Source organism: Vicugna pacos, chromosome 13, assembly GCF_048564905.1.
Source record: "Vicugna pacos chromosome 13, VicPac4, whole genome shotgun sequence".
Lineage (NCBI taxonomy): Eukaryota > Metazoa > Chordata > Mammalia > Artiodactyla > Camelidae > Vicugna > Vicugna pacos.
This window is the reverse complement of record NC_132999.1, coordinates 26,441,281-26,453,601: the sequence shown is the minus strand read 5'-3', so window position 1 is coordinate 26,453,601 and position 12,321 is coordinate 26,441,281. Positions and strand designations below refer to the sequence as shown.

At 46.0% G+C, this 12,321-nt stretch overlaps 1 long non-coding RNA gene across 1 annotated transcript in view; it reads right to left on the bottom strand.

Moving 5' to 3' along the window:
- Positions 1-7,121, bottom strand: part of LOC140700907 (uncharacterized) — a 71,081-nt gene extending 63,960 nt beyond the window's left edge. The window contains exon 1 of the long non-coding RNA XR_012079659.1: positions 6,980-7,121. This is a non-coding gene — a long non-coding RNA (uncharacterized lncRNA). The remainder of the gene's footprint in view (positions 1-6,979) is intronic.
- Positions 7,122-12,321: the final 5,200 nt, after the last annotated feature.

Here is a 12,321-nt window from a genome sequence, read left to right as displayed (position 1 = left end):
CAGCCCCAAAACAGCACCTGGCACAGAGAGAACAACAGATAGAAAGTGAGTGAATGAACCCTTAACACCCAGTCCTACCCATGGGTCAGGCAGTCAGTGAAGTATTTGGGAGGACTGGCTGCTTGTTACTCTCCATCTCTCCTTTTAAAGCAAGAGCAAACCAACTGCCTAATCCTGGAAGACAAAAAACAACAGAGAGATGGTCTCCCTGAATCAGGAACCCCAAAGAAAATTTCCAAGAAGGAATATTCAAACAGTAGATAGGTATATAGGGACTTCTCAGAGAGGAAGACTCCATGCAGGGAAATTTTACCAAGGAAGTCCCTTTATTTATTAAAATTTGCATTCCCTCTACCAGCATTTATCGAACCCTTACTATGTCACAGATATTTTGAAGTGAAAATGTAAGATGAGTAAGAGCTCATTCTTGCTGTCAAGAGGTCTGTCTGGTGGGGAAAATGGATAAAGAAATGCGTCCAGACAACGCAGAGTGGTGCAGGCTGTGATTCAGTTGTGCACAAACCATGGAACAGATGCTTTCCATTTTTCCACGAGGGATGGGGACAAGCACCAGAGAGGAGATGATAGTTGAGCTGAGTCTTGAAGGCTGAGTTAGTTTTTCAGGAGGCAGCTAGGGAAGAGGGGTATTTCAGGCAGAAGGCACAGCGAAGGCACAGGAGCGGAGGGCAGGAAGGACGCTGCCCTCGGGGGACAGCACGTCCTCTGATACGGCGGGGAAGTGGGCTGGGGTGGAGGGTAGTGTCAGGCAGTTGAGCAGAAGCAGATCGGTCATTGAGCAAACATTGATGGAGCCCCGGCTCGGCACTGAGGCAGGCACTGGAGGTACAGACAGCCGTGAGCAACACAAAAATGGCTGTGGCTCCCCTGGAGTTTCCAGTTCACAGTTCAGTAGGAGTTGTGGTGGAAACACAAATGAACAAATGAAGAAAAAATCTCCGCACATTGTCCTGTGCAAGTAGCTGAGTCAGAAAAAGAGAGCTTAACTTTGGGTAAAATGGACAAGGAAAGGCTCTCTGAAGAGATGAACTTGATCCCAGGAGGAGGAAAGGAAGGGGAGAGGACCCCAAGCTGAGAAAGACGATGAGGCAAGACTCCCAAGGCGGGAAGGAACTCCCGATTCAAGAAACTAAAAGTGGATGGAGTCGATGAGTGAAAGGTCAGTGGCACTGTTTGACAAGAAGGGATTGGAAGGGTAGACGGCCACACTGCCTGGGCCCTGCAGGCCATGGTGGGTGTTTGTCTTGATGCTGAGTGCAGACGAGCCTTCGGGGAGTCTCTTGAATAGGAGGACGGCATGACCTAGTTTGGTTGGACTATTTTCTTTTCCCTTTTATTTTGTTTTTTCCAAGTAGATGACTGTAGTTCCTTAGTTTAAAACAAAAAATGGATTGGAAGGAGACTGGAGACAGATCCTCACTAGAGGCTCAGAAATTGTCCTGTTGAGGAAAAAAAAGCGAGGCCAGAACTAATGTGATGGCAACAAGGATGGAGAGAGCTGCCTCAGAGAAGGTCCACCTTAGGAAAACTCTATACTAGGAGCCCCCAAACAGCAACTTCCTCTACTTAAAGTGAATATACAGCAAGTGATCTTTCAGGATGTGTTGATTGAAAAGGGTCCCTCTCCTCTTTGCAACGTGCCTTCCGTCTGCCTGAATTCTGGGTTGGGGATCATTTGGCTCAAGGCCTGGGGAAGCGCTCCAGGGGCCATATCCCTGGCTAACACGTGCGCTGATGCCGGCAGGCACTGAAATAGGCGAAGGGAACTCACACATCTTTCACCTTGCCGCTGTTTGGCTGCCCTACGGCAACTTGCCCCGCCAAGTCTCCCACTGGGCTGAACTCCTGAGAAATTGGTATTGGAGAAATACCTGGGAAGGGGGTGGCTCCATGACGAGAAGGGTTAATTGCACACGGGAGGCATGCAGCTGCTTCCTTTCCTTAAACCCTCTAGAACGCCTGTCCTGCGAAAGACACATCGTGGCATTTGGCAGCATTTTAGGGAGTTTTACTGGGGCTTTTCAGACCTTTCAACAAATCCTAGTCTTAGATCTAAAAGATCTCCAAGGATAATTTAATCCAAACTCCTATTTGACAGACAGGCAAACTAAGATGCAGAGAAGAGTGACTTTATCTGAAGCCATGAATCTGTTTTTTTAGCAAAGGCATAGCAGCGAGGTTGGTCGTAATTCTCAACTCTGAGCCCTTTCTCTGTGATTTCACACATACTTCCGGGAATAATTTACTGAGCATTTACTACATGCTGGCGTCTAATTCTCCAAACCACTCTGGAAATGCAGTATTGTGGAATGGAATACAGGGCTCGTTCAGAGTCTTGAATGCAGTCACGGCCTCTGTGATACTCTGAATTCATGAGTACAAGGGATCGCATCTTATCGCTTTGCAGGCAGGTCTCTGAACGGAGACTCTATGGTAGTGGGTGGGTGGCAATGATTTTTTTCCCTTGCTGGTCAATTGCCTTTTCAGGTGGTCTTTATTAAGCCATCAGTCTTTTAACCCTGACAGTCACTGTGACCCACTACAGCTCAGGAAAGGAATCTTTCTTAATTACCAGCCCTTTCTTGCTCCCTTGAGATCTTTGAGTACTACACCAGGTGGAGTTGATAGATGTGTCATTTAGTTCTACCAACAAAAGCGGGGTGTCTCATTTGCTCAAAGCTGAGGGCCCAGCTGGCTATCCCAGCACAGGTAGAGGCAAGACCTATGATCCATGTCTCCAGGAAAAGTCTTCTTTGCTCCAGCCTTGGGAGTATTGCTAAGGGGTTAATAACACAGACTGCAGAGTCAGACCCATGAGCTTGGATTCCCATCTCTGCCACCACCGTGAAACCAATAGCTTGATTCCCCAAGGTTTGATTTCCTCATGTGCAGTGGGTCCCCCCCACCACCTATGCCACTTTGAGATGCTGGAGGGCTCTGTCCTCTGCTGCCTCTCTTGTCTGTCTATACTCATGTCCGTGATGATCTTAAATACTGTGTATCTGCCAAAGATTCTCAAATGTTTATCTATCTCAGACTTCTCATCAAAACCCCAGACTCAGATATTTAACCACTTACCCAACATCTCAGCTTGACCATGTCATGGACATCTCAAACTTAATATGAGATGTGGTATATAGAGAGAATGGAATATTACTCAGCCTCAAAAAATGAAATAATTCCATTTGCAGCAACATGGATGAAACTATAGATTATCATATTGAGTGAAAAAAGTCAGAGAAAGATAAATATCATATATCACTTACATGCAGAATCTTAAAAAAATGATACAAATTCTATTTACAAACCAAAAATAGACTCATGGACATAGAAAATAAACTTATGGTTACCAAAAGTGAAAGGGTGGGAAGGGATAAACTAGGGGCTGGGGATTAGCAGACACACATTACTATATATAAAATAGATAAACAACAAGGACCCAATATATAGCACAGGGAACTATATTCAGTTTCCTGTAATAACATATAATGGAAAAGAATCTGAAAAGAAAATATATATGAGTGTATATGTATAACTGAATCACTTTGCTGTACACCTGCAACTACCACTGTAAATCAACTACACTTCAATAAAAAAAATTTTTTTTTAATTTAATATGCCCCAAACCAAGCTTGTGATTCCTGCTCCACCCTGTCTTCCTTATTTTTAGTAAGTGGCAACTCCATTTTACGGGTTACTTGGGTATAAGATCTTCACGTCATGTTGGACTTTCACACCTCACTTCTGTTCCGGCGGCAAAGCCAGGCTGCTCTGCCTTCCGCAGTCCCACCTCTCCTCACCACCCACCCCATTACCACCGAGATCCAAGTTCCCATTTGTCCTTGCTTGGATTATTGCAGGAGCTGCTTTCGCAGCTTCCAGCCTTGCCCCTTCTAGACTTTTCCCCCTCAGCATCCATAGTGATACTTTATAAAATCGGATCACCTGTCATCTCTTAAATCCTTCCACGACCTCCCACCTCACTCAGTAGAAGCTAAAATCCTTACAGTGTCCTACAGGGCTCTACAAAATATTTCCTCCTCTCCCACAGCCTGTACTTCTTCTCCACCTGTTCTCCCCCCACACTCCCTGTCATTCAAGCCATCCCACCTCATCCCACCCCACCCCCTTGCTATCCTCCAGCAAGCACATTCCTGCCTCAGAGCTCTCTCAGGTGCTGTTCCCTCCGCCTGGAATGTGCTTCCCCTGGTGTCCACATGACTCACTCTCATTTTCCAGGGTTCTGCTCAAATGTCACACCATCAAAGAAAAGCCTTCCCTTTTCCTCCTGTATAACAGCAACTTCCTCCTTTCCTGCACCATTATCCTCCGTACCCTGCTTCATTCTCTTGCATAATCTTACTGCCACCTAAAATATCCATTCAATAGTTAGCTGTCTGAGAGCAAGGACTTTACTCTGGTCACCACTGTGCCCCCAGTGTCTAGCATAGTGCTTGGCACATAGAAGGTGCCTTATAAACATCTATTGGATGAGTAAGTGCATAAAACGGAGGTAATACTTCACCTACCAGGATGATGGAGGGGTGGACGGGTTGGGGTGTGTCAGTAGTCCTGCATATTGTCTGGAGCTATTGATCCTTCTCCCAGGTCATGAGAAGTGACAGGGTAAAAACACCATTTCGGCCCCTTTATACAATAATAGTGAACTTTAACTTCCTCCAGTTCTTGTATTAAGGTTTTCCCTTCTTCATATCATTTCAGCAAACCTGCAATGTAGATATTTTTATGATTCCAAATTTTGCAGCTGCAGGAACTGAGGTATGGAGAGGTTAGAACATTTAGATTACACGTGTATAAAAGAGCTTGTCATGTACTAGGTATGTAACACAAGTACGATGACTTTTCCACCCAAAGTTCTGCCTCTGACGGGGAAGTTCGGACCTGCTGGCCTCCAGGACCTCAGTAGAGCCCAGCTGTCTCCATAGACTGGGTTCTAAAAGGCCAAGAAGACAAGAAGGAACTGTAAGACAGAGTGGGGTCCTCTTTCAGAAACTGGCCTTATGAAGAAATCTGCCTTAAAACTTCAAGTCTTTCATCAGAGAGGCAATTAGGTCAGCCAGGCAGGGATCTCGCCAATGCTCCTTCGGAGAAAATCTACCAGGGATGCACCGAAGGGACTGCGTACATGAGCACACACGGAAGATTTACCCTGTGTTTCTACTTCCATATCTTGCCAAGTTGCCCTCCATCCATTGAAAGAACATGGCCGCACATAGAATCAGGTCACACACACACACACAAAGCCAACCGTGTCACTCCATTCAGACTCACAGATACAAGATTCCCCAAGCACCTTGAAGGTGTGACCCCAGGTCTCAGGCCTCTTAAGCAATTCTGAATCAGGAGGAGCAGACAACTGTAAGATTAAAGCATTGAAATGATGAGAGCAAAAGAGGAAGGGATGGTAGAAAGAGCCAGAAGTGCATTGTTGGGAGGAAAAAACCTCCAGATAGTAACATACAGAGATGTGGGAGTGTGCGTAACACACACAAGTCGTGTAATGTTCTGCATATTAAGGGAGGGAGAGTCTGAAAGCACAGATAATAAAATGTTAAGGGACTTATCTCTGAATAGTGGGAATATATGTGTGATTTCTTATCTCTTTTATCCTTATCTTTATTTTTCTTTTCTGCAATGAACATATTCTAGGTATGTAATAAGAGGGAAAAGAATTTATCAGCCAGAAGATAGCAAGCCTCTCCATGTCCCAGACAGCATGGACACTGGTTCCAAGCATTCTATCAGTGAGTCCGGCCTCTCCTATGCCGGGCTCAAAAGCTCCTGGTTCCCCAACTTTACCCCTCTCCTCACCCTATTGTATACTTCACTCATCCTAACATGCAAATTTTTGCTTTGAAAAAATGGCCTTTACAAAAATAACAATAATAATTAAGAAGAAACTGCGAGTATCAGTCTCACAAGAGGGGACATGGTCAACCTCAGTCACAGGGCAAGAGATGCAAATCATAATGAACGTGACTGACAGGCCGCAACATGGATGGACCTTGACAACAAGATGCTCAGCGAGAGAAGCGGGACGCAGCAGACCACATGTTGTGTGATTCTACCTGTAGGAAATGCCCAGAACAGGCAAATCCATGGAGACAGAAGGCAGATTCATGGCTGCAAAGGAAGGGGATGGTGTGGGGATCGGGGAGTAGGGGTGACGGGGTTTCTTCATGAGGTGATGAAAGTGTTCTAAGATTGATGACACAACTCTGTGAATAAACTAAAAACCATGAATTGACCATTGTAAGCTGATGGATTGTATGGTATGTGAATTATATCTCAATACAATTGCGTTTTCATATTTAAAAAATTAAAGTGATAGACCATATTTCTCCTAATAACTTTACCAATCGTAATAATAATAATACCCAGTGCTGGCAAGGGTGCGGTGAAGTTGATAGCCTCCTACATTCTAGAGGACATTGTGAATATGTTCAGCCCTGTGGGAAAAGCAAATTGGCAGTATGAATTAAGATTCATGAAATGCGTCGCTATATTCCATTCAGTAATTCAACATCAGGAAATGTATCTTTAAAACATAATAAAAGGTGCTGTCAAAGATTTATGCCCCAAGATGTTCATAGTAACAGAAAAAAAAATAGCCCTGGTATATCCACTCAATAAAATATGAAACCACCATTTAAAACGACCGTCATGAAGACAGGGGCAACGAGCTTGTGGTATCCATAAACCAACAGCGCTGCTAAGGTTCCAAGTAAGTCGCAGAGGAAACAGGCCAAAACATTCTCAGGGGAAACATACCGACACACTCACGCTGGATGCAAAAGAGGGGCAGAAAATGAAACTCTTCTGAACGTTCTAGAATGTCAGCATGCCTCTTTAAGAGTTTTGTTTAATCCATCCTAAATGAAATGGGGGTGGAGACATGCCTTCTTTGCACCTCGCCTTCTCCACACCTCAGTTTCCTTACCTCCGAATAGTGTTAAGAAGAGTTTTCACCTCGGGTATTGTGGACACTGGACACGTGAATACACTTGACATCTTCAATAAGCTAACTCTTTAATGTGCTTGGAGCAGTGCCTGGTCCGTAGCAAGTATTCAGTGCATGTTAGTTATTATTGCTGTTCTTCTATAGTTTGTCCCTACCTTGCCTCTCCACTGCTCCGCTACCACATTATTCCAGGGAATTCCTCTTCTCACTCAAGCCCTTTAAGCAATTCCCTACAGGATCTGCCTCCCGATTCCTATGTCACCTACTCTGAGCACAATTTTCTAAAAACAAACAAACAGACCAAAGCAAACACCAAGCTGACTTGTCCACATCACACATCACTTCTCACAGAGCCCCGCCCTCTCCCGGCTCAGGGACGCCGTTCTAACTCTTCAGTCTATCATTTTACGCTTCATGACCGACCTTAAGCTTCCTTCTAGACGTGGCATCACCCACACACAGCCCTTTCCGCCGCTGAGAGACGGCACTGTTTGACCCCGCACACCTAACAAAGCAGGCCTGGGCCACGCACGTGCTGTTGACGCGCCCGCTGACACGCAGTGCTCACCGCCTCCCTGCAGCCGGTAGTGTTCTGATCATGGCACAGAAGAGGGAACCAGCCGAGATCAGGGACTTGCCCAAAGTCACACACAGCTGGTAAGTCATAGGATGGAGACTTGAAATTCACACTGCCCCTCCCCACCTCCCCGACACACACACACACACACACACACACACACACACACACAAACAAACACACACACAAACACACACACACACATACACACACACACCCCCCAACCCCAGGGCCTGCCTCCTGCCTTCCTCCTCAGCTGCCTGCCTCCTCACCTGCCGGCCTCACTTGTACACCCTCCAGGGCAGGCCTTCAAAGTTACCATTCTGCAGACACACACCTTGTTTCATGCAGGAATCACTTAGGTCATTGCGTCTGGAATGGCCTATATGCCTACACACAGCCTCATCCCACAAATGTGAGCACGCACACACACACACAGACATGTGCCCCTATCTAATCCTAATCTCTCTCCTGAACTCTGTTCTTCCTTCCAAAACAGTTTAAATCCTTCCTCTCGCATAAAGTCTTCCCTTATCCTGCCTTATTCGTTAAATTCCAATGATATTTTTTAATGGAGGCACCGAGGAGTGAACCCGGGGCTTCATGCATGCCAAGCATGCCCTCTACCACTGAGCCATGCCCTCACCCAACAACCCTGAATTCCATCTGTCTTAACAGACAGTTCACCTGCAGTAAACCGAGTGCTGAGAAGCAAGCTAGAGGCCCAGTCAAGGGATGGGAGGCACAGTTCCACCTGCAAAGTGCTTACAGTGTAGCAACTGAAGCTCTGCGGTGCCACCTCCAAGGAGGGTCAAACTCCTAGGCGAGACCAGGGAGGCCGGAGGAGGAGGCAGTGAGGGGGTCAGGGCTGCTTGGTGTGAGAAAGATGTCAGTGAGAACGGCACCAGGTCCTGACTGAATCTGTTACCCCAGGTAAGTTACTTCTCTCTGGACTTCAATTTTTTTCTATATAAAATGGTATTCATGAGCTGGATGTCTTCTAAAGACCCCCATCCCCACCCCAGATTCAGCATCATGTCTGGCATGGATAGTCAGTAAATATTTGTTGAATGAATAAATAAACTCTGACACTCTAAGATGCGCTTTAAGATAAGGCCCAGCTATGTGGAAGGGCAAGGAAGAGAGTTCTGAGACCAGCTTTAGGCTCTCAGGGAGAAACGCTTCCTGCCAGGGGTGCACAATCACCCTGCTCCCTTTTCTCGCAAGATCCAGGCCAGGTTTTCTGTGAGACTCTGACCATGCTTAGGCAGGGAGTGTTTAATTATTTCTCTGCGAGTCTGTACCCCAGCTGGATAGAGTTAATAAACCAGCCAGGTCTTTATCTTAACAAGGAGTCTTAGGATCAAATTCTCCTCTCATTAAAGGCCCAGAAATCTCCCTGACAGCAGTGGGAGTTCTGCAGTCAGCCTGGATGTGGGGTTTAGTTTCTTCATGAATTCCTCCGTGGGTACCAGCCTCTAAGAGGGAAGGAGGGAGGGAGAGAGGGGAGAGAAGGAAGGAGGGAGGGAGGGAGAGAGGGAAGGAAGGAGGAGAAAATCAAGCCTTTGTTAGAACCCAGGACTCAGAGATGAGGCAGAAAGGAGGTGGGGAGGGAGCAGAGCCAGAGCTGGACCCTCACAGACGCCTTCCTCTGGGCCGCCCTGCTGGGTAAGTATTATCTGAAAGCAGACTGACCAACCTGAGCTCTCCAGCTGGTAAACACTGAAGCCCATTCTCCTGACTCCCAAGCCTGAGCTCTTTCCATTAACTACACAGGTTTCAATAAACAAGAAACTTCAAAATATGGCAGTCATCAGAGACAATTTTTTATTCCTATTTCTAAGTCTCACAAGAACCATACAAGACAGATTTGGAGCCAAACATTCCCTTCCTCTTTAAGATAACACCACATCGTGGAGGTGAGAGATAAATTAGGAGTTTGGGATTAATATATACACACTGCTATGTATAAAATAGATAAACAGCAAGGACCTACTGTATAGCACAGGGAACTGTAGTCAATATCTTTTAACAACCTGTAATGGAAAAGAATTTATATATGCATATGCATAACTGGATCATTTTGCTGTACACCTGAAACTCACACAACATTATAAATCAACTACACTGCAAGCAAAATAAATAAATATAGGGGGAAGGGTATAGCTCAAATGGTACAGCACATGCTTAGCAAGCAGGACCTCCATTAAATAAACAAATAAACCTAATTATCTCCCCCACAAAACAAAAAAAGGAAAAAAGAGAACTAAAAAAATTAATTAAAAATAAATAAATATAACATATAGTCACGTATTTATAAATACGTGACTATATATAGAGGGATTTAAAGGTATGCCTAAAAGCATGCTGCTCTATTTTTCTGCACTATTTTCTGGTACATTCTTATGTAAATGTGCCTGTGGGGTCCAATGTGAAATCATGAGACCTAAGTAAGAATCCTGCCTGGATCACGTACTGTCTGTGTGCCACTGAACAAATTTCTTCACATCTTTTAGATTTTATTTCCTCACCCATCAAGTAGAAATAATAATGAGGCGTATCGCACAGGATGGTTGCAGTGGTTAAATGAGGGAATCCATAAGCAGTCAAAAAGACAAATACTGCACAATTCCACTTATGTGAGGTACCTGGAGCCGTCAAACAGGGCTAAGACAGAAAGTAGGATGGTGTGGTCTGAGGTTGGGAGGAGGGGAAAATGGGGAGCTGCTGAATGTGTTCTTGAGTTTCAGTTCTGCAAAGTGAAAAAGCTCTGGCGATGGGTGACACAGTAAGGTGAATACATTGAACCCTAATGAACTGTGCACCTAGACATGGTTAAGATGGTACAATTTTCACATTTTGCACTTTTGCCACAATTAAAAAATAAGTGCAAATAGGAGAATACACGTGAAAGGGCCCTGCAGAGCATCCCGCACATGCTGTGCTTAGGTTTATCACACACAGACAGGCACACACACCCACGGGGGCACGCAGGGCTCTTTTGTAGTGACTCTTACAAGGCGGCAGGCTGGAACCCTAATTTAGGAAGTTTGTTTAAAGAAATTAACAAGCCCATTGTTAACTTGCCTCATTTGATCAGCACAGCCAGTCACAAGCTCGCTGGTAGGTAGGGCGAAGGGAGAAGATGGAACTGCGGGGTAGGTGGGGGGTGAGAAACATCAGGTAATTTCTCAAGACCTGAGGCCAATGCTTTCTTTTTTCCTTCTCAAAGTACGCCAAAGTGTCTGTGAGCGTGCCTGCCTTTGTACATAGCTGCCATTCCTTCAGCAGCTCCTGAATGCCAAGTATTTTAAATACTTAATCCCACTGAATATTCCAACCCACCTGCCGCCACGCGAGGGAGTGATTGTTTCCATTACTCAGATGAGACAACTGAGGCTCAAAGAACCAAGCAATTTACCCAAGTTCACTTGACTAGTTGACACAGCTTTATTTTGAACATGAATTTTTTGAATTCCAAAGTCCACTTCCCTTTCCTTATAATGGTAACCCAGCACAGCACTGGATACCCTGTAAATGCTGGAAAGGAAGTGTAATGTTAGGTGAATGCATTCCCTTGGAACTAGAGGAAGGTACCACACCCTGGAGCATGAATTGACTGGGTCAGGGGGCAGGGCGGGCAGACCCTGGGCAATTCTGTATGTTAGTTCCAGCTTGTGGGGTCCCCACGGGCCCCAAGGGATTGCCCAGGGGGGAGAATACCAAGGTTGGTGGGTTCCAGGCACAAGTCAAACCACAGGGGACTAGAATTCAGGGTTGAAGGGAAACCCCAGCAGTGGCAGAACAAATAAAGCTGGTTATCAGGGTCAAAGGTCAGGGCAAGTCCAGGCAGCAAAGCAGAAGCAATGGACGTGAAAGCAGCGTCAACCAAACGTAGTGTGAAAAAGAGCATGGAATGGGCCCCACCGGCATGTCTCAGAAGCTTTCCGTGAGGAGGAAGCAACCAGTGGGTTTCTCCTTGGAGTCGCACTTGAGACGTGACTGAGCTTGGACTGCAGGGGAAACACTCAGCAGGTTTCTGAAATGTGCCTTTGATTATTAAGTGTACCGTGGGCACTGGCCTGTGAACCAGAGCTCAGAGGTGATGGCCTGACTCCACTGTATCTTTCTTCAGAGAATGTTCGGTCCCTTGTCAGCCTTACCAGGGAGCTAAGGCTGAGGTCTTCCCCTCCACCTTCCCTGGAACCTATGTGTTTTTGAAAAACTGAACAGAGCCAAGTGAGCTTCCCATTGGCCAGAGGGCATGCATCACAAAACGCTGATAGAGTGAGGAGGGCCCATCTGAAGACAGCATGGGGGTGGGGCGCTCAGAAAAGGGTCTTGTGTCGAGTTGGCTGCTCTCAGCCCGCTCCTCTGTCTCTTTCAATTCTCGGGTAACGGGGCTGGAGATGGCAGTGATGACATTCCTGACCTCAGTCCTGCGATCCTCACTCAAACCCCACAGACTAATTATAAGACGGCCACAAGAAAGGCACTCGTGCCAATCCAGAAGTTTTGGGTCTTGTTACTTGCTTTCTTGCCTGTCAGGAGACAAGAAAATCAGGGAGGTACTGCAGCCCACAGTCAGCCTGTATCTGGGCGTCTCACTAGTCCTTGGAGAAACAGGACCAAGAGAACATGACACAGAATAGTGCATCTCGGTTTGCAAAGTTCTTTCGCCTGCCTAGCATCATAATGTGGAGAGAGGTGATCTCCACTTAGCAAGTGAGAAGTCTTGAGGCCA